The 23,769-nt window shown below is 34.6% G+C and overlaps 1 protein-coding gene across 1 annotated transcript in view; it reads left to right on the forward strand.

The window, feature by feature from the left end:
- The window catches only part of LOC149803013 (uncharacterized), a 124,961-nt gene that overhangs the window by 20,473 nt on the left and 80,719 nt on the right, over positions 1 to 23,769 (forward strand). Inside the window, exons 10-19 of the mRNA XM_089952567.1 lie at positions 699 to 857; positions 1,428 to 1,586; positions 2,994 to 3,152; positions 8,841 to 8,999; positions 13,883 to 14,041; positions 14,617 to 14,775; positions 15,997 to 16,155; positions 18,063 to 18,221; positions 21,604 to 21,762; positions 22,578 to 22,736. The gene's annotated coding sequence lies outside the window, so the exon portion shown is untranslated. The remainder of the gene's footprint in view (positions 1 to 698; positions 858 to 1,427; positions 1,587 to 2,993; positions 3,153 to 8,840; positions 9,000 to 13,882; positions 14,042 to 14,616; positions 14,776 to 15,996; positions 16,156 to 18,062; positions 18,222 to 21,603; positions 21,763 to 22,577; positions 22,737 to 23,769) is intronic.

Below are 23,769 nucleotides of genomic sequence, written 5' to 3' on the forward strand. Positions count from 1 at the left end.
AGAGGTTGTCGATAGTGCCATGCGTGCGTTAAACTTGAACAGTGTACAGACACCATACCAAGAAGCTTAACCATCCTCACATGGGCTGCAACAGGAAACCATTCAAGATAAGATTGCAGAACATGATCCCCAACACTGAGGGTTTCACACGGGTAGGGAATCCAAGCATCAGCACTCTGCTAATGAAATCACATTTTAGATGAGCAGACCACGTAAATAATATGTCAGAAGTGCGAGTAAAATTGTTTCCTGCAGCAAGTTTAAGGACAGAAATAATTCTTGAGGCATATAAAAAGTGATCCTCAGTCTAAGTAAGATTTCGCACAGAATTATTCCACCTTTTGCAGTCTCATCCCCTCCTAACTACAGATATTAAACAGAGGAGAATTACATAGGCACAGTATAATATGGAGCAACGTAATGCTAAAACAGCAACATGTACTTTATTGATCAAGCAAACTCATGCAGTATCTCCTGTCAAATGTGTGCTATAGAAGGTTCAGAGCACAAATTAGCATTCATGAAGTCAGAGATACATATACATACATGGAATCCCACATACTTAGATGCATGGTCAAGAGGAAAACACTCCATACATTGCGTATTAACATTTATCGGTTTCATATTTAGGAAAGGGCATACGGGTAATTTATCTAAAATCTGAAGAAGAAAAATCGTGTCATTGTATCTATTTATAGGCCTCTGCTCAGCGGGCTTTTTTCTCCACACCCTGGGCTTTTGTCAGGCCTGTGCTTTGGGAACTTATCAGCCATCCTCCGGACAAACTTCTTGTATTTCATGCCAGAGTGGTACAACTACGCTTCAGACTGCTTCAACTTCCTCTATACAGTGTGTCGGTAAGACATTTGTACCCTAGATTACAATAATTGTTACGTCTTATCAAACTGTATTAAATACTTTTTTGACAGAGCTTGACGACATTGTTTTTTTGTGCATGACCTCGACAGCACGAAAGAGTCACACACAGAAATGCTGAAATATCCAATTAATGAAATTGAAGTGCTTTTATGTCGTCACTTTCTATGGAAGATACTGTTTTAGAAATATATCTGAATATTATGCAGTTGTATAAAATTCTTCTCAAGTGAATACAACATTTTCTATCAACATGCAAATCAAAGACGTCTCAACTATGATAAATAGGTTCCGTTTTAGATCTGCTGTCCAACCAACGACACGGAAAAACGGAAGTTAGAAAATCCCAGTATTTTAACACAAACATTTAAATTTGGTTTGTTCAAATAATTATTTTATGAGTATTTTCTACTGGAACTACAGCAAAAGAGACACACAGATAATATATATTACAACTGAGAATGCAATTTTAACACATCATTCTATACAAGTGATTTTGAAATTGATGACTAAGAAAGAAGAGTTAAAAATTGTAAATATTCTGAATCCAGCTATATGTAGTTCTGGATTCTACCGGACTACGGGTGGTAGTTGCCAAGCATGCCCCATTGGTACCTACCAGTCGAGTACTGAGCAGACCTCGTGTATATCTTGTCCCAGTGGAACCTCAACCAACCAAATTGGATCCACATCTCAAGCACAGTGTGTTGGTGAGTAAAATAGACTCAAGAAGATATACCCTAACAGATCATCAAATTTATTTCTATTCTACCCTGTATGATCTGCTACACAAATAATTTGTTTTCTCAACATTTAAATGCTCTTTAGCAGTACTGAATAATGTGTGTTGGCCATTTCCTAAATTTGCCCTTGCCTAAAATATGGAACATTTATTTACAAACACCCCAAACACCAAGGTATAATATGCCTATCTTCGACAGTATTTTTAATATGTTATTGTACGACGGATGTCACATGAATATATGGTTTTCCGTTGTGAGAATAGGCATGTTTTAGAATGTAGTGAAGGATTTGACCTGTAGAATCGCTTCTATGTCCATAACAGTTCGAAAGGGATATCCTGCCTCAGTTATTTGCGTATTCTACCATTTACAGGATTATATTCTTAACCCTTGTTAGAAATAGTGATTGTATTTACGATGCTGAGTGTACAAACTAGCTACAGAGTGACATTTTTTATTTAATGAAAGTCTCACATCAAGTACTGAAGTATGCAATCTTCTTGACCATCTCGAGTATGGCATTGTGTTTTGTTTTAATTTATTATTGTTTTGGGCTTTTTTGTGTCAACACCTCTCAGGAGCTTTGTTTGATGTCTTCTCTTTTCCAAAATGGTTTGTTACCTCAACCTTATTCACAGTTATTTATTATTATATTATATTTAAACGGAGTCTGCTTTCTTTCCTTGATGTGTTTGTTTCTGAAGTTTTTAGAGATGCTTTGTTTGTCAACATTTGAGTAATTTTAAATGTGCAAAATATGTATACAGTCATTAAAACCTTTCTGCTCTCAATATATCACGTCAATTCATCTTGTAATGCCACTGATGCTTGCACAAGATTCTTTCCAAAATATTTGCAATAATTTATTCTAAACTGACAGAAACCTTAGCGGAGTAGTCCTTTTTAGAAGTAATTTCTATATTCAATCTGTTGTTACTTACTATCTTAAACGAACAAGTTGGATATCTCACAAAATTTGACAGATAGCAAGAAAAGTATTCTACAAAGCTAAATGTACTAACTGTTCTTGCGTTCGCTAATTACATGTGCTTAGATATAGAACTTCGTTTCACATAGTTCACTTGGTCGAAAATAGCCTGTTTCGCATCAGAATGAAAGATGAGCATATGCATTTATCACCTATAACTTAATTACTGTGATACATATTTATGAACCTCACTCTCTCCTACACCGTTGGTCCGTCTGTCGGTACATAAATGCATACATACAGAATAGAACCACACCATGAATTAAAATGTTATGGAAAGTGGTTGTGTATATTGCATTTCATTTCTCTTTATGTCTTTCTACAAAGAGCATGAGTAAATTTAAACTCAGATCTAAGCAACATGTGATTATTTTATTCATTTGTAGCCGTGTGCTCAAATGGATTTTTCCTCAACACCCTGGGCAACTGTCAGACCTGTCCTATTGGAACTTACCAGCCGTCCTCGGGGCAGACTTCTTGTATTTCCTGCCCGACTGGTACAATCACACTTCAGACTGGCTCCACCTCCTCTGCACAGTGTGTTGGTAAGGAATTTATTCACTAGATCAAAAGAGCTTTTCCCTAACAAACTGTAATTAATATTTCAGTCACAAGGTTTCGCAAAATTACATTTCCAGTGCCACGACAAAATGACATACTTATTCGCCGAACATTTCCAAATCATCAGCCAATAAACGATTTTGAAACGTGCCTCTCTTGTTATCTTTTAAATGACATAAATCTTTGCCAATGTACAAAAAATTTGATTACCTTCCTCAATTATACGTTCATTCGAATTTACTATGTTATGGCATAGATTGTTCACCTCCTCTACACAGTGTGTCAGTAATTAATATATTTCCTTGATCACAATATGTTTTACGTAATGAACTATATGAAATAGCTCATTCGCAAAGTTTAGCAGAAGTATTTTAATTCCAATGCCACAAAAATAACACTTTTTCGTAGAATGTTTTAGTAAAGTCGATTAATGAATTTAAAACGCACATTTTTATCCTTTAAACAGTCTATTGATTTATATGATGTACAGAAAGTTTATTTCATTCTTTTATAATGTTTCCATCCGAATTTACCTTGTTTCATATAATGTTACATGAAGCTAAAAAGCATTCTAAATTAAAAGATACGAACTTGGACGATGTCCTTTGTAATGTTCAAGAAAGATATTTGACTCATATAATCATGCTGTTAAAATATATTAATTTACTGTAGAGCATTACATATTCACCCCTCCCACCATAACACACTCATTGGACTAAGAACCAGAGTTTAATTCATATACGTTTTACTTTGTGTCGTGTGAGAGAAAAATGCAAACAAATACCATTGCTATGGATTAGGAAAAGGTGGTAAAATATGATTTATAAAATTCTATTTGTGTATTTATTTATTCGACCAAAATCGGAAATGACAGAAAATTAATGATGTGACAATGTATGAAGTGAATTAAATTTCTTTCTTAATCGGGAAATGTATTCATGATATATAAATTGTATCAAATATCTATGTATATATAGTTTTTTCCCTAGTTATATCAACCTTCACGTAGATGGCACATATTTCGGCATCATGGTGACAATTTACAATGCATCACCCAATAACTACACCCAATATCCTCAGTTCTTTCATTCCTGCGCTTGTTGAAAAGCCTTATTTATACGTATAAATGTCTATAAATATTCATATACTTATATGTTTTAATGGCTGTACTCACATGTACATATCTGTCAAAGTTTAAATAAAATCATTAGAATATACATATACATATATATATATATATATATATACAAAGTGTGACCCTGCGCTAAAACACGGATCGCGCTATAGACCGAACCGTGTTATAAGCAACCAGGTCAGTTAGCTGAAGAAAATGTACCAACAAAAATTGTAGGGGGTGTAGGTAATAAATGCGGGCGGTAAAGTACGTGCTTCATTGACACAGATACCATCTTAAATTGATGCATATTAAATGAGAATTGTAACCGAGTGGGTTTTTGGACCAAATGAACAAGCCAAACACAATGTGGGAAAGATGGAAATTTATGAATGAATTAATAATGATAAATATATGATGAAAAAAAATACAATTGAAAATAAACAAAACAAATATTAAATAAAATGAAGTGCAGATCCAAGAACCCTCATGGACTGCACTTACCCCTTAAACAGTATTTTGTTCAACAAGATATTCACAAAATCTCGAACAAAATTATAAAGATTCAAAAATAATCTTACACAAGATTCAAAATACTCTTGACACACCTAAAGATTCAAAATAATCTGTGACACACCTAAAGATTCAAAATAATCTTTGACACAACTTAAGATTCAAAATAATCTTTGACACAACTTAAGATTCAAAATAATCTTTGACACAACTTAAGATTCAAAATAATCTTTGACACAACTTAAGATTCAAAATAATCTTTGACACAACTTAAGATTCAAAATAATCTTTGACACAACTTAAGATTCACAATAATCTTTGACACAACTTAAGATTCACAATAATCTTTGACACAACTTAAGATTCACAATAATCTTTGACACAACTTAAGATTCAAAATAATCTTTGACACAACTTAAGATTCAAAATAATCTTTGACACAACTTAAGATTCACAATAATCTTTGACACAACTTAAGATTCACAATAATCTTTGACACAACTTAAGATTCACAATAATCTTTGACACAACTTAAGATTCACAATAATCTTTGACACAACTTAAGATTCACAATAATCTTTGACACAACATAAGATTCACAATAATCTTTGACACAACTTAAGATTCACAATAATCTTTGACACAACTTAAGATTCAAAATAATCTTTGACACAACTTAAGATTCACAATAATCTTTGACACAATTTAAGATTCAAAATAATCTTTGACACACCTTAAGATTCAAAATAATCTTTGACACAACTTAAGATTCACAATAATCTTATCACGACTAAGATTCACAATAATCTTATCACGACTAAGATTCACAATAATCTTATCACGACTAAGATTCACGATAATGTTATCACAACAGACAGCGTTGTTCTGGAAGCTGCAGATGACTCCAAGAAACTTTAGACGGCTTCATACAGCTTCGGACCGCTCTAGTTATATTCACAATAACATTTCATAGACATTCACGGCTACAAACACGGTCAGCTACCATAATAGTCAGCTACTATAACAGTCAACTACAAACGGTCAGCTACGAACACAGTCAGAATCATCTTCAAACACAGTCAGAAACAGCTTCCAACACAGAAACAGCTATAATAAAACCAAATGGGACATAATAGTTTCTGTATAATTTTTAGATATATGATAATACTTTTTAAAAACATCTGCGTTGTAAAAAAAACACATTATTACGCGATAACACAGTACAAACCGAATAAGCTTCGCCTATTAAATAAAAAGAATGTAAATTTAACACTTACCCCTATGGCTGGGGAATAAGGGAGAGTGTATACTCCTTGACGTGATCCAAAATCGACCAGTGTGGTTTTTCGTGATTCGTCTTACTTAAATCCATAGGAGAGTGAGTACAAGTCGGGGTAGAATACCCGTGCATATCATGTTATTCATGATACCTGACACAAGTAATCTGTGGCTAGGTACATGTAATACAGTCGCTTACCTGGAAAAACACATTCACCCTATATAACGTTCTACGTATGTACAACGAGAAATAGTCTAATTGTTTTTAAGACAAAACCAAGTTATTTCTTTGCCTAATTCTGTGACACACCTGTACTAAAAACAGAGAAGACATATATAACAGTTTACTTTATTTAGAGAACCATGAATTGGCACATATACGTGAATCCTGTTTATATATAAATGTCTAATGTATAGCATGAATAGAGTATCAACACCGTGTACTCACCTGCGAACCTCATCATATACATTGAATTTACAATACAAGTGATTCCATTTAAAATATGCACACACACAGCTTTAAAATATTCAATAATTTTGTAACAGGTCATATTGGTCTGTGGAAAAACATAGCACAATCACGTAACGAATGACGAAGCACATTTACTTTTCAGTACGTTCCAAGTCGGTAAAAGTCATTTTGCGTTTTAAGCCACCCTTGGTAGCGTTCATAAGCATAAACTTTTTAACTACAAAAATGAAACTCTCACGGCAAAGTTAACGTGTTCCAGTCATGTTGGAAAATGCAAAAATCCATCAGATTCCGTCACTTTTATTTAAGTTTGGGACTGACTTCCTTTGAAGAAAAGTTCTTGACTGCTATTGAAAGATTGTAGTTGGTTTACTTTGATGAAGGTAGCATGCGTTATTGAAGTCACTGCTAAAGGACAGCGTTGGGGAACCAAACAAATGCCCATTTCTAATCGTGGCGGCAACATCAAATAATTGTATTGCATGACTGAGACTGGTATTTTTTCCATTTGCTGAGTACGTTTTCATAACAGTCTGTACTTCAAAGGTAAACTGTTTCCTTTGAAATTTCAGCAAACTATTTTATCTGGGTACATTTTTGAAAAGGAATTGGCCGTCGTTTGGACTATTCTAGTTACTGTCCCTCCATGCCTATTGAATAAACCAATAAGTAAGATGTAATTTTTTTTTACATTTGTGGTAGCAGCATGATGCTGCCTTCCATGCATGCGTCTGAAAAGTAACAAAGGGTCAACGGACGATAGAGACGAAGGTATTATGATTACAGTGATTATTACAGAAAATGTGAGCGTTCTGAAGGATTTAATTCTGAGTAAAGAGAAGGGGAATTTTACTTATCATACACATACAAATGTCAGTCTTTTTAAATATATTAATTACTAGTGAGCGACCGAAAATCCGATGAAAGATAGATTACTAGACAATGCCTCGTCCGGTTGATCTCCGTTACCAGAAATGTCAACAACAAAAAAGCGAATATTTCACAACATTCAGATGTCAAGATAAGCGGATTATGATATAACAATGCACTGTTTAGATGGTTTGCCAATACGGACAAAGAATTTGTTTCTGTAACAATAGATAAATTTGGATATCCAGTTTACGGCTTCCTTTCGTGGGGCCTCTGAATTTCTGCACTCCAAACCAATGGTTGTATATAAAAGTTTAAACAGAGAACAATGTCGCCAATAAAAAAAAACACATGGTATGTTTTGCAGCCAGTAAGGAAAAACAATCCAAGTTTGCAACATTGGCGAATACCTACGCGATCCCAGAATAAACTTTGTATGCTTTTTTTTTCCCTCGTACTTTTAAGAAAAAAAAAATACTTTTTCGTGTACGAGAAAAATACATATAAAATTTTAGGAGCCAAGCGATCGTCTTGTATTTATTATTCGTACGCAATCTCTTCCCCAAAATGATAACAAACTTTTTACATTTTTTTTGGTTCCTTTTAAGAAAGAATTTTGTGTGCACAAGAAAAGTGCATGTATATGAAATTTCGGGAGCCACGCCACGACTGTGTTATATCCGAATTCATGTTATAACGGAGCGCACTATAGCGGGGTCACACTGTATATATATATATATATATATATATATATATATATATATATATATATATATATATATATATATATATATATATATATTCCTTGTTACATTTAGGGTTGAACACGTAAACTATTAATCAGTATTTAAACTTTTCTGTACAGAAATCCATGTTGTATTTCCGTCTCCTAAATATACTTTAGATCAATATAAGAAGATAAAATGTGCTCATTTTTCTTTAATCCCTTAATGCAAATGATGAGCAATTATCAATATTTAACATTTATAATTATATTATAAACTATAAACGGTGAGTTCAGTGCTCTAACTTTAGAATATAATTTCTATAGTGCAATATAATTGTTTGAAAAGGTTTTTAAAGAATTAAATTCTGTTCAAACCAATAGATCTTTATATACCATTAAGCAAATGGAACATAATTCAACTTCAATGAAAACCATGTTTTTTTCACCTCTCACCATCATATTACCACTTGAAATATGATGTCGATAATATGCGTTATTTAAAAAATATATTTCAATGATTGTTATGACAATTAATGAGATTTTGAAGACAAACAATTTAGTTCGTTATATTCTGTTGGTAATCCACTATAAAAGGAGTCTGAATTAAGTCCCCTCATTTGTTAAACTATGCACTACAAATGATTTCGAAATTTGTGACATTCAACAGTTATTTTTGTGTACACATTTTCTCGATACAGCAATATGTAATTCTGGTTTCTTCCGGAATACGAGTGGTAATTGCCAATCATGCCCTGTTGGTACCTACCAGCCGAGTACAGAACAGACCTCCTGTATCTCGTGTCCAAGTGGAACCACAACCAACCAAGTTGCATCAACATCACAAACACAGTGTGTTGGTGAGTAAACACATGCACAAGTTGAAAGATCAATCCTAGCATATTCCCAGATTGGTTCAAGTTTTTATCTACTCTGCATCATTAAGTGTACCAAAGAAATAGGTTTCTGCTTTACTTTGTTCTCTTCTACCATACAATGGATTGGGTGTTGTTGATGTTTGAAACATAAGTGCCTTTCTTGTCCTGAACCGCGTGATATCATTATGTTTCATTTAACGTATGGAGTTATATTATGGTGTATTCATCGCAGAATTGAGGGTAAGAGTAAGTTTTGTTTGTTCTGTCTTTAATATGACGTAGATACCTTTTTAAGGTTTTGGTGATCAATATCCGAAATATTCTCAAGGTCTTGGGTCATTCGCTGTAGGATTAGGTGTTTCGTGATCCATACAAGAATTTGACACAGATGTTTCTTTTTCATGTACCAACGTTTCTATCAGAGTATCGTTCCTTTCTCAAAATTAGTAGGAGATCATCATGATCTCAAGTGACTGAATGGATGGTGTTGCATACTTCTCCCTTTATTCTGCATTCGATGAAATGGATACTTAAAATGTATCTATCGCAACGTGTTGTGTTGAGTCCTACGGCACGATGTTTTAAGCTGTTTTATTCGTCTTTCGGTCTCCCTTCTTAAAATCAATGTTTCACGGGCGTTTGGAAATACAGTTATGATCAGTGCCCTAATTAGTCTCACTCTGATGCTTGTAAACATGCTTTTCATTTTCTAGAGGGCTCCTACGGTCAAGAGGATTCTGGGTTTTCTTCTATTATTGAACTTTCCTTGTTTACCAGGGTAGACTGTACAAATCCATTCATGTTATCTGGAAATCAGTGGTTTGTTTTGACGAATTTCCTACCTTTCTTCTCCTGCCCTACCTTCAATATCCTCATTACAAGGGTGAAAGAAGATAAAATGATCATTTATAAATTAAGCTGATGAAACGCACATTTACGGCATCATATTACTTATTTTGAAGGCTACTTTGCCATTCTACGCACTAATACCATCACTTAAAATTGTTTTACAGAAGTGAGATCTATGACATGCATTATTCATCTTTCCGTTATAAAAGTATATGTTAAAGGTGAGACAAAACTGTTTTCAAAATCTGGCAGTAATTCCTTTCGGAGGCTGCTAAATGGCATTCACTGTTTGAGAATTTTCATCACCTTAAAGACAAGAAAATTGGCAGTTTCACGAACCATCACTCAACACAAATTAAGATGAAACATAATTATGTATGGCACACAGTAGGTGGCATATATTGTGTACCAGGCTGGTGTGATGGTTTGGGGAGCATGTGGCATACAACGCCCTCTAACCCATGGGAGTACCTAAGACTCGAAATAATGCACATGTTTAACAAAAGACATATACATGGATGCGTACAAATATGATACTGCCTAAAACAACTACTATAATTAAATCAAGGATGAATGAAAATAAGTTCGCAAATGTAATTTCTTCTTATGATAGGGAATAAATTAGCTTCAAGCTGAGCTATACTTTATGGTTGAGATCAGATTTATTTGCAACTTATTATCAGTTAAGCAACTGAATTCTTCCATATAAATCTCTATTATATTTATAAAGCTTGAAAAACAACCACATAACATTAACTAAAGAAAGCAAATATTTCTGCATTGCAACTGCAATTATTGCCATCAACACAATCATTATCCTCAGCACCATCACCTCTGCAACAAAAAGTATAACACTGTTTATGCTGTATTTCTAAGTCCTTCAGGTGAACACCAACGCCAAGAATACAATAACCACCACCATTAATAATAATAATAATAATAATAATAATAATAAATAAAATAAATAATTTGGAATAAATAAATAAATAAAGTTGCAATTCTTAAAGTATCAATAATAATGATGCTGATGGTCAGAGGGATATTCACCATCATGGTTGACAGCATTGGCTACATTATAATTATAGCAGCAAGGACAGTCATGCATGCTGCAAAAAAGCAAATCAATCCATAGGTTTTTGATAAAATCCCTTCTAAAAATTAATAAGTACAAATTTATCAAAAAAAGAAATAAATAATTAGAGAGGCAATGTGAAATGAAATATTCGTTATCATATTAAATGTTTCTTTGAAGGTCTGACGTTGGCACATGACAAAATAACCATGGAGATGAGTCAAATTCAAGATCCTGCACTGTTTACTCAGTCAGTCATCCATTCATGCACTTTTGAAATCATTTATTAATTTTGAGAACATTAGGATTTCCTACAGTCATGTAGCTGTAGACGGTACTGTGGCTATGGACTCAGAATGGAGGGCTAAACCCAACTCCTGTGGAAAGTAATTTCTTATGGTTCAGGCGGCCGAGCAGATATTCTTGGCCACAGCTGTGAAGGCAGATAGCAAGAGCTAAGTAGACAGCATCAGGGCATTCTCTCTTGTCCAGTAAGAACTGATAACATGCCCATTCATTACATCTGCACTTGTCTCCAGATGTTTCAACATCGTCGTGCCACAGGAGTTCTTAAAATCTGGACAAGTGAGTGATGGCAACAATGCGCAAATTTCACCCACTTTAATTCAATTCACCTGCAAGGCTTGGCATTATTTCCCTCCCATACAAGATACATTAAAACTCAGTGGCAATGGACAAGCAGTAAAGCTGCAGGTGCGGATACACTTGGAGTTCTTGCTGCAGACATTTTGAGAACATTAGCACGGCATAGGGTTGCTTTATACTGAACCTAAGCAGCAGTCAAACGTGGCATGCCAATGGGCGACTGGTCAGCTCATTTTAGGATTACACTGCTCAACTCCGTAGCATCAGGAATGGGTTAAAGAAAGTGCCCTAAAGATTGCTTGAATCACTTTAACCCTGGTCAGCAAAACTTGGTTGGCAAATATTCCACGAAAAGGATCAAACATTTAACAAGAAAACAAGATAATACAACTAACCATCAGTGCCTGGAGCATACTCGCACATTTAGATAGCACATCGGCAGTTAGACCAGAGAGTACAATTGCTATAGTTGGTATATGGCAAGATTCAACATCGAGATAGGATTCCTGGGTGAAACTGGCTTAGCTGAGAAAAGAGAACTCACCCATGCTGGAACTGGCTACACTTTCTTGGCTACACTTTCTTCGGTTGTGAATGAGGTAAAGAACAGCGAAAATGACCCTGCCTAAAAATCACAGCCAGCTAGAGGGAATGACATGAAGCAGTTCTATGAAGATAATTTACTGGCCAGTCTTTAGCAGCATATCCTATACTGAGTGCTGACAGTGCCACAGTGCTATCTGACAAGGAAAAGATACTTCAATGATAGACAGAACACTTCAAGATCCTCAATCAACAGTCATATTTCATTCAGGAGGGATATTATTGTCACAAATGGAATTCAACATAACACTTACTAGTAACCCAATGCTGCATTGGACCATGAAAACAATTAAACTGCTGTCAAATGGAAAAGCATCTAGAGCAAACCAACAGAAATCCCACGCGAAATAAAAACTGATTAAACTCTTCCAGTCACTGTGATGCTCAGGGAAACTAATTCCCATGACTACAAAGATGCTGCAGTAGTCCACTACTACAAGCGTAAAGACAAGCAACAATCTTGTGACAACTATCAAGGTATCTTCTTGCTGTCAATAACTTTCCAAATCTTGCCAAATCGTTAATTTGGCTTCAGGAAAGATGAGATACCATAGACATGGTATTTGCAGCTCGTTAGCTCCAGGAGAACTGCCAGGAACAGAACTCGTGACAAAAGAAAACAACAAAACGAAAACACATTCAGCCGGGGTTTTTTTGGGTGGCTTTTCGAAATACATAGCAAAATTTGGTTTCCAAGAACATTCATCGTGATGATTAGGAAATTTCATGATGACATGCTTGCTCATGACGTGGGTGACGGCAAGTCACCTGAACCATTCCTGTCACCAATGGAGTGAAACAAGGCTGTGTGATCATAGCCCCAGAACATCTCAGGATGATGTTCACTGCCATGCTTACCAATGCCTTCCATGCTTATAACATGGAGATCTATATCATATACTGGACTGACGGGAAGCTCTTCTTGAGGAGATTTCAGGCGAAAACTTTACTAGAATTGACCGATTGTGAAGTCCTATTTGCTGACGAATGTTACCTGAATGCTCAATATGAGCCTGACATGCCACAAAGTATATCGACAGCACACTGTCCCAGTCCCGTCCACATTGATGATGAAACCAGTCAAAATGACTGACAATGCTGTATGCTTGCCAAACCTGGACATTTTACAGACACCATGCCAGGAAAGCTGAATCGTTCTCACGTGGACTGCCTTTCAAAACTGTTAGGATATGATGTCAGGACATGGTTCCACACACTGAGGTTCTCATATAAGTATGCATTCCCAGCATTCATACTCTTCTAATGATATTACAGTTGAGATGGGTAGGCCACATCATCAGGATATCAGAGGAGCTAGTAAAGAAAACAACAACTTCTACCTCAGGCTAAAGGAGGGAAAGCCATCTCAGGGTGGTCAGAAGACATACTTCAAAGATTCCCTCAAGTTATCATTGAAACACTTCAATACGGAACCAAGGGCAAGGAAATTCTCTCATATAATCGCTCTGTCTGGCGCAATCTCTTCCCTCAGAGTTATAGATTTTGAAAGGATTGATCAAGCAGATGAACAGCACACATACATATGCACAAACACATACACACACACACACACACAGAGAGAGTTAAAAGTAATGTACCAAATACATTCATGTCTATGAAAGTGTTGCAGTCGTCTATGGTCACTGGATTTATCAGTTTCATGTGAAGGAAAGGGCAGCATATGGGTACTTGATCTAAAATCTAATATAAAAACTCTTGTCGTATCTATTTATAGGCCTCTGCCCAGCGGGCTTTTTTCTCCACCCCCTGGGCTTCTGTCAGGCCTGTGCAATTGGAACTTATCAGCCGTCCTCTGGACAAACGTCTTGTATTTCATGCCAGACTGGTACAATTACGCTTCAGACTGCTTCAGTTTCCTCTGCACAGTGTGTCGGTAAGAAATGTGTACTCTAGATTACAATAATATTTACTTACTGTCAAGCTGTATTAAATGTTTCTTTCACATAGTTTACCGACATTGTTTTTATCGTGCATGACCTTGATACAAGAAAACATGATACACAGAAAATCCTGCAATCGATCGATTAATGAAATCAAAACGATTTTATAGTGTCACGTTTTTATGGAATATAACCTCTGAGAAATATATCTGAATAGCATTCAATCATGTGTGATTAATTTCAAGCAAATATTTAGTTTTCTGTCAACATGCAAATCAAATGTGACTCAACCATGATGACTAGATTCTGTTTTAGGTCTGCTATCGAACCACCAATAGTAACATAAAAAGATGATAATAAAGCAATGTTTGAAAACAAATTCATGTTTTTAATATAAACAAACATTAAACAAATAATTTTTATGAGTAGTTTTTACTGCAGATACGCTAAAAGACATGCATCAATAAATTATATGAGAACTGAGACCGCGATTTTAATACAACATTCAGTGCAAATAAATTTGAAATTGATAACTGCTAGATCAAAATTGCAAATATTTTCAATCCAGCTGTATGTAGTTCCGGATTCTACCGGAATACGGGTGGTAGTTGCCAAGCATGCCCCATTGGTACCTACCAACCAAGTACTGAACAGACCTCATGTATTTCTTGTCCCAGTGGAACCTCAACCAACAAAATCGCATCCACATCTCAAGCACAGTGTGTTGGTGAGTAAAACAGACGCTGGAAGATATACCCTGACAGATGACCAAACCTATTTCTACTCTACCATGCACAATCTGGTGCACCAAAGAATGTGTTTTATTTTCCCACCTTTGTATGATCTTTTGCAGTTTTATAAAAATGCGTTTCAGCGATTTCGTAAATTTGTCTTTGTCTAAGGTAACATGCAATGTATATTAAATCCATTCATTTTCCATTTATTACCGTACTCTCTTCACCAAGGCAGGATGTGTACATCTGAATTTTTAGTTTTATTTATTATATGTGTTACAGTTATAGTCTTTGGATATATAGTTCTTTGCTGTAGGAGGAGAGATGTGTTGGAATTTTGAATAAAAGGATTTGACCTGTAGAATAGTTTCTGTTTCCATAACCATTCAATTAGTAGTGGTATCATGTGTTAATTATTTGCATACTCAGTCATTTGCATTGTTAGAAATCGTGAGTTTATTTACGATGAATTTTTTGATGTAATACTTTATTCACAAGTACTATTGAATTATTCAATCTTCTTGAATATCAGTAGTATGGCATTTTTTTTTTCCTTTGGATGTATTACTGGTTCTTTTTGTGTCATTGTCTTTGAGCATCTTTTCCATCCATGTCTTCTCTTTTCAAATGTTGTTCAGCACCAAAACTCTTTTTTAATATATTTATTACATTATGTTCAAACGAAAAAGTTTTTATCTTGTTGATTTTGCTTCTGAACGTTTTGGAGATGTTTTAGTTGTCAGTGTTGGAATAATTTTGAAATATTTTGAAATATTCAAAACCAGTAATCTGCCATTAAAACATTTCCGCTTTCTACATTCTTACTACATGTTTCTTTTGAAAATATTCAAAAGAATTTAAACAAAATTGAGAGAAAGTGTACTGGACTAAAGGCCTGTCTGTGTTTATTTTATAAGTAATTTCTACATTAAATACAATGTAGCGAAATATTTAACTGAATTCACTTGATCTGAAAACATCATATTGTGAGCGGCAAAATAAACAATGAGCCTATGAGTGGAATGATGCAAGCATGCATACATACATACATACATACATACACACACACACATATGATCACTCCATGAATGCTGATGTTCTGGATTGTTGGGTTAGTATATAACATTGCATGATTCTTTGTTGCATTATACAAAGAATATAAGTAGATTTAATCTCACATTTGGTTAGACTGTGATACTTTTATTCCTTTTTAGCCATTTGCTCGGCGGGATTTTTCCTCAACACCCAGGGAAATTGCCAGGCATGTTCAGTAGGAACTTACCAACCATCCTCAGGACAGACTTCTTGTATTTCCTGCCAGAGTGGTACAATCACACTTCAGGCTGGTTCCACTTCCTCTTCACAGTGTGTTGGTAAGGAATTTCACTCACAACGTTGCAAAATGTATTATTGGGGCCCCGAGTGGCCGAGTGGTCTAAAGCGGTCTCTGTTACGGATCACTGCCATCTCACCGCCGCCTGCGGTGGTTTGAGTCTCGGATTCAGCCAATGTGGGTATGTGAGAAAGCTTGCCAGTAGCTTCTAGTAGGTCGGTGGTTCTTTCCAGGGTTTTCCCGGTTTCTTCCTCCACTATTAATAATGGCTGCCATGTATAAGCCTATTGTGTGCTGAAATATGGCATTAAACCCCACAACAACAACAACAACAACAGCAAAATGTATTCATTTTCCAATACTACGACAAAATGAGACACTTATTCTTCGACCATTTGAGACTCTGCCAATTAATGATTCTGTAAAAGCACCTATATTGTTATCTTTGGAATGATATAATTCTTTAAAATGTACAGAACGATTATTACTTTCCTCAGTTGGACGTCCATCCGACTCTAATATTTTATGGCATAGAATGTTAATTAATGCTAAAACTAAAGGTCAAATTGTAATTTAGCAAATTAAAAAACATCATTCTGCAATGAACAAGAAGGATAATTTTTCACCTTTAACTCAAAAATTGTCACATTAAAATGTTAATTTACTGCTGAATATGACAAATTACTCTCAGGCACACACACAAACACTCATTGCATGGAGACATAGTGTATCCTTTATATATGTTTTACTTAGAGTCTTGTGAGTAAAAATGAAAATTTAAAGTTATTGTTAATGCTCAATACATGTACAAAGTGCATTAATGTTTAATATAATTATGTCTTTATAATTAGTTAATTAACCTAAATTCAGACATGTAATACTTTTGATTCAAAGACAGATAAACAGTTAGGAAAAATCAAAATCAATACAAATAAATTTCAGATAAATATTTATTTGTAATCACAATATTAGTCAATACAAACATCTATAATTAACAGAAAGATAAGAACTATAAAGGGCGTGAAAAGAATTTAGAAAGCATTCATCTGCCTTATTCATGAACTAGCTCCAGTTCTAGGGTGAAGTTGAATATGATATTTTCTATTACAACAAACTAAATATGTTCTGTTCTTCATTTTTGAAAGTAACTAGAGGTCCAGATTTTACATTTGTTGAAAGTAATATGTGTAAATAGTTTTTTCCAAGGACTATTGTTTAGAAATATAATTAGAAAATTCTGTTAATGCATGGGCTTTCTGTGAAAAAACTCTGTAGAAACTGTATTCCTTTTTGAAAGGTATGTCGAAAAGTATAATTACCCCTAAGTAACTTTATAAAGTGGATAAAGAGCGATTGCAAGAGCAAGAAGGATTTATTGTCCAAAAGATAACATTTTTTCAAGAAAAAACAGCTGATGGTATGCTTAACTTATTTATTACAGTTCAATAATATATTTAGAAAAGTAGATTTAAAATTGAAGCTCCAGATATATATATATATATATATATATATATATATATATATATATATATATATATATATATATATATATATATACAGTGCAAAACTAGTTTCTCACTAGCCTGGGTACTTTAACTCCAACTAAATCTTTTTCAAATGCAAACACAATATCGAGACAAGACAAACACTAAACATAAAAATTGCTCAAATTAAAAAAGTTTACATAACTATTTGTACTGGAATCGAAGCTTGAAAATGTTTTATGTTTCTACTAGTTGGCTTCAGCTTGACTGGTAATGCAGTATATCTGTCTATATAGACCTACAAATGGATGAGCCATATCACCATCGATTTTTATTTATGTAAATGATGTGTGTTAATCCATTGTAAAAGATAATATGTGAGTTATGTCCCTTTATAAATGATATGAAAATTGGTGATGTTGATACAGCAGATGAAAAAGCAGTTGCACATTTTCTGATACAGCAATATGCAATTCTGGTTTCTTCCGGACTACGAGTGGTATTTGTCAGTCATGCCCTATTGGTACCTACCAGCCAAGTACGGAGCAGACCTCCTGTATCTCATGTCCCAGTGGAACCACAACCAACCAAGTTGCATCCTCATCGCAAACACAGTGTGTTGGTGAGTAAATATATGCAATAGTTGAAAGATCAACCCTAGCCAAATCAGATCTAGTTCTTCAAGTGCATCAAAGAAATAGTAATCTGCTATGCTATGTATTGTAGATTTGCAAAAAGTGATCGCCTTTCTTCTCTAACCAATGGTTATGTTATATATTCTGTATCGCATACTCTTAATGTTTTATTTAAAGTATGGAATTTTATTATGGAATGTTCATTGCAGAATTGTGAATAGGGTTATGTCGATCTGTACTTGATAATTCTCAAGGGTTTGGGCCATTCAGTGTAGGACACATCAGAGAATATGACACAGATGTTCCTTTTTCCTGTGCTAACTCTGTTTTTAGCTGATCTTTCCATTCTTCACGATTGGTAATAAGTCCTCATGGTCTAAAGTGGCTGAATGCCTACTTTTTTGTTTGTCTTGCAGTCAACAAACTGGATGCTTAGGATGTAATTATCACATTCCCTTTTAAGAACTCTTATTCTTCTTTCACTCTCTTTATTTAAAGTCGATGTTTTACAGGTGTTTGAAAATACTGTTATGACCAGTGCCCTAATTAGTTTCACTCAGATCTTCGTAATGACAGTTTTCATTTTAGAGAGGGCACTATGGCCAAGGCGATTCTGAATTTTGTTTCTATTATTGAAACTCCCTCGTTTATCATGATATATATGAGCTATTTTGAGTAGCGTAGAACATCCAATATCTGAGATGTTATTTTAAAGATGGTTTAATCTTCTGTCATTACATTTGTTTCTTCAGGACTTGTATTTAACTCAAACTTTGAAAAGTCTGCTTAATTTGGTTGTGATATCTACTAGTATGTTCTCTTAGAGCATGCACGTGCACTGACATCATATAGAAATCAGAGGTTTGTGATGGCGCATTTTCCAAGCAGTGAGAATTTGCTTGTCATATTCTGAGGCATGTGATATATGATGTTCACCAAGATGTTAAGCAACATATTTAATATTAAGAAACCTTTACGCACAAGCAATGTTGATGAAAACCACTCCCCATGTGTACCATTTAAAAGAACTCAACAGAAATGGTAGCGGTGCCTTGACTGATTTGCTAACATTGTTTATTTTATACATATGTAACATCCTAACACTCTCACAGATTCAATGAATGCAACTCGGAAAAAATATGGACACTAACAAGTCACCCTTTGCATCTTAAGATTCAAAACTTATCCCTGTCTAGAGAAATAAGGAGATATATTAAATTATATTGTAATAAAGTTGGAGTATGCGCATTTGGTTATAGCACACCATTCTAAGGAATTCTTAGATTTGTGTGATTACTTGTGTGATTATTGGATTTCGACACACTGGAAATATCCTTAGCCCAAAATAATTAGCTAATTGCTAGGAGCAAACGTCATGGAGTGAAGTGTTAGTGAGTTTCCATGATGCCATGGTTCACTAGTAGTGAATTCAAGCCAAAACTGAAAGAATGTCTCTGTTGTAAGATAGTCAATGTTAAAATCTAGTGGTGTATATTGGTTTTGTGACTGCAGTGTCATTATTTACGGTAGGAAACCGGTAAATAACACAAAGGAATAAATAAAAAGGGACTTGGCAGATACCGTTTATGTTGCCATGGTGGCAGATGTGGTGCAGTTTTACTGGCAAAATGTGCCTGGAAACTATGGGTTGACTGGCCTAGGGTGGCATAGTTAAAATAGTTCCCAGTGTTAGGGAATACTCATATAGCTTTTACAGCGTGAATGCCTGGCGGTACGGAAACCTGATGAAGATAAACCATGCAGATGTGCGGTTGATAGATATTTGGCAGATTGATTTATCTGTGGTCTTGCTTTGATTAGAGTAAAATTTAGGTACAGAATGGACACGTCGGGCTTTATAATTTACAACTGAAGTTTTATGGAATTCTTTGGAAAGTTAGGGTAAACTTATGATTTCTAGCGAGAATCACGCCAGGGTTTTGACAACCGCTCGGTCAAGTAAAGACCCCTAACTTGTAACAATATGATTCACTGAATACTGAAAAATACGTGAAAATTATATACTATGCATGATTGCCTAGTTGCTTCCTGCTGATTTTAGTACTTGACATTAATCAGAAAAGAGAATAAAATCTTCCATGAAAGTAAACAGAGAGGCTATTTAATTTAAATTATATTTCATCACAAATGACAAAGACAGATAATTTAAATGAATTCATTTACAGGTTAATTGCAATGCTATTTTACAAAATAAGTGTTTAAATTCTATTTTATCTAAGTTATGTTTTTTCTGCCATATTATGTTTCTTTGTTAATTTCTAGACACCTGGTAGCGAAATATGTAAATCAATTACAGAGATTGGCTTTACATATTTCGACAATTAATTACATGTTCTGATTTTGAACTTCTCTATTATAGTCTGAACCTTTGAGGTATCACTAGACCTATCCAGTAATAGTCAACAGTGATTATGGAAGCAAACAGGGTGATATTACAGAGCACCTGTTTATCATTGGAATAAATTTGGTTGCTGGTGGGTGGGAGCTAGATGATACCAATGGTCAATGAAAAATTAGCATGTGCTGATATATGAAGACAGAATAATTTACATTAAAAACTGATGACATGATTGATCACTCACTTTTAGGTGTGAGTATTATGGGGGTGAGAGAAAGAGATTTTTAGTGGACAGTATGACTTTGAGAGAAAAGCAGCTCGGGTTGCTTTATTCAGGACAATAGTAATATAATGTTTTGGGGGTGTTTACCAGGAAAATGAGTGTTAGCCCATATCCACTCTGAATTTACAACATGAGAGAGAGAGAGAGATCATGTTACTATAGTTAGTTGATTACTTTACTATAAACCTGTCAAACATGAGAGAGAGACAAAGAGAGAGAGAGAGAGAGATCATGTTACTATAGTTAGTTGATTACTTTACTATAAACCTGTCAAACATGAGAGAGAGATTGAGATCATGTTACTATAGTTAGTTGATTACTTTACTATAAACCTGTCAAACAAGAGAGAGAGAGAGAGAGAGATCATGTTACTATAGTTAGTTGATTACTTTACTATAAACCTGTCAAACATGAGAGAGAGAGAGATCATGTTACTATAGTTAGTTGATTACTTTACTATAAACCTGTCAAATAACAAACATAATTGCAAAATGTTTGTAAGTCTACTCTCATCTTCAATCATCCCCTTAGATTTATTGTATGCAATTTTATTTCACCCTCAATGCACCCATGTTTATCCTCCTGCCTTCAGTTTCCTCATCCTAAAGGTGATAGATAAAGTGGTTTAGTGTATAGCATTTTCTGACTCTTTAATGCGTTGTACAAGGAATATAAATATATTTCAACTTAGATCTGGAGAAACTGTATTAATTTTATTCATTTGTAGCTGTGTGCTCAACGGGTTTTTTCCTAAACACCTTGGGCAATTGTCAGACCTGTCCTGTTGGAACTTACCAGCCATCCTCCGGACAGACTTCTTGTATTTCATGCCCGACTGGTACAATCACACTTCAGACTGGCTCCACCTCCTCTATACAGTGTGTCGGTAAGGAATTTATTCACTAGATCACATAATGACCTGTATTAAATAATTCATTCAGACAGTTTCACAAAACTATATTAATTTCCTAATGCCACGACTTATTCATAGAACATTTAAGTAAAGTTGATCAATTAATTTAGACCATGCCTTTTTACCAATCAACAGCCTATTGCTTTACAAATGTACAGAATGTTTATTTCTTTCTTCGATTGGGTTTTCATCCTAATTTACTTTATTTGTCGTATAATGTTCCCTGGATTTAACTGGCATTGTTAAATTAAAATTATATATACCTTGATGTATTTAGGGTTGAATATGTGAACAACGAATCAGGATTTTATATTTTCCATACAGGAATTGATATAGTCTTTCCATCTCCTAGATAAATTATAAACTGTTAAGTATGTGTTTAGTGCTTCATGTTTGGAATGTAATTTGTTTTGTGCAATTGAATTTTTAAAAATGGTTTATAAATAATTAAATTATGTCCAGAGTGATAGGTCTTTATATCCATATATGCTAATGGGAGATAATTCAAGAAAAATGGTTACCATAACATCTTCATCACCCAGAGATGTATTAAAACTGGAAATATGACATCAATAAAATATACTATTTAAAGTATATTGCAATTATTTTGATGGCAAAGTGGCCATTAATGAGATTTTGAACACAATTTGGGTTGTTATATTCTATTCGTAATCCACTATAAAAGGTGTCTGAATTAAGTCACCGATTAGTTTTACTTTGCACTACAAATGATTTCAAAATTTGTGATATTCAACAGATAAATTATTGTACACATTTTTTCAATACAGCAATATGTAATTCTGGTTTCTTCCGGAATACAAGTGGTATTTGCCAATCTTGCCCTGTTGGTACCTACCAGCCAAGTACGGAGCAGACCTCCTGCATCTCATGTCCCAGTGGAACCACAACCAACCAAGTCGCATCCACATCTCAAACACAGTGTGTTGGTGAGTAAATACATGCACAGTTTGAAAGATAAACCCTAGCTTATTTCCAAATAATTTCAAGATTTTCTCTGCTCTGTATCATCAATTTACCAAAGAAATAGGTTTCTGCTTTTCTTTGTTCTCTTCTACCATACAATGGATTGGGTATTGTTAATTTACAAAACATAAGTGCCTTTCTTTTCAGTGCAATGCTTACGCTACTGATCTTGAATCACGAACCATCTCAATGTTTTATTTATCGTATGGAGTTATTTTATGGAGCATAAATTGAGAGGTCAAGAGTACACTTTATTTGTTCTGTCTTTTATACAATGTCAATACCTTTTTAAGGTTTTGTTCATCTGTACCCAATATATTCTCAATGTCTTGGGTCGTTCACTGTATGAGTAGCTGATTTGTGATATATATTTCTTTTATCGGTGCTAATGCTTCTATAAGCGGGATGTTCCCTTAACAGTTGGTAGGAGGTCATCATGATCCCAAGTGGCTGAATGGACAGTGTCGCCTACTTCATTTGTTCTGCAATCAATGAAACGGATGCTTAAAATATATGTTGCATCGTGTTTTATGGAGTCTTATTCTTCTTTAAGTCTTTTTAAAGTCCATGTTGCACAGATGTTTGGAAACATTGATATGAACAGTGCCCTAATAAATCTCAATCTGATCTACTTAATGACGCTTTCAATTTGGAGAGGATACCTACAGCCAGGGTGATTCTAGATTTGCTTCTATAATTGAACTTCCCTTGTTTACCATGGTAGACTGTGCAAATCCACTGATGTCATCTGGAAATCATAGGTTTGTGATGATGCGTCTTTCAACAGTGAAAGTTTATTAATTGTGTTCATAGTCATCTGATACACCAAGAAGCTGTTAAGCAACGTATTTGAGATTAAGAACCTTCATGCATGCCCGTTGTTGTTTAGAACCACTCCGCATCGTACCATTTACAATAACTGCCTTTTCTGAGTTCCTTTATAGTTTTTAGATGGTGTTTGTGTGTTTGTTCTCATTGTTAAGTTTACCCTTGGTA

This window comes from Sinohyriopsis cumingii, chromosome 3 (assembly GCF_028554795.1).
Source record: "Sinohyriopsis cumingii isolate HCF-2022 chromosome 3, ASM2855479v2, whole genome shotgun sequence".
In the NCBI taxonomy this organism is placed as follows: domain Eukaryota; kingdom Metazoa; phylum Mollusca; class Bivalvia; order Unionida; family Unionidae; genus Sinohyriopsis; species Sinohyriopsis cumingii.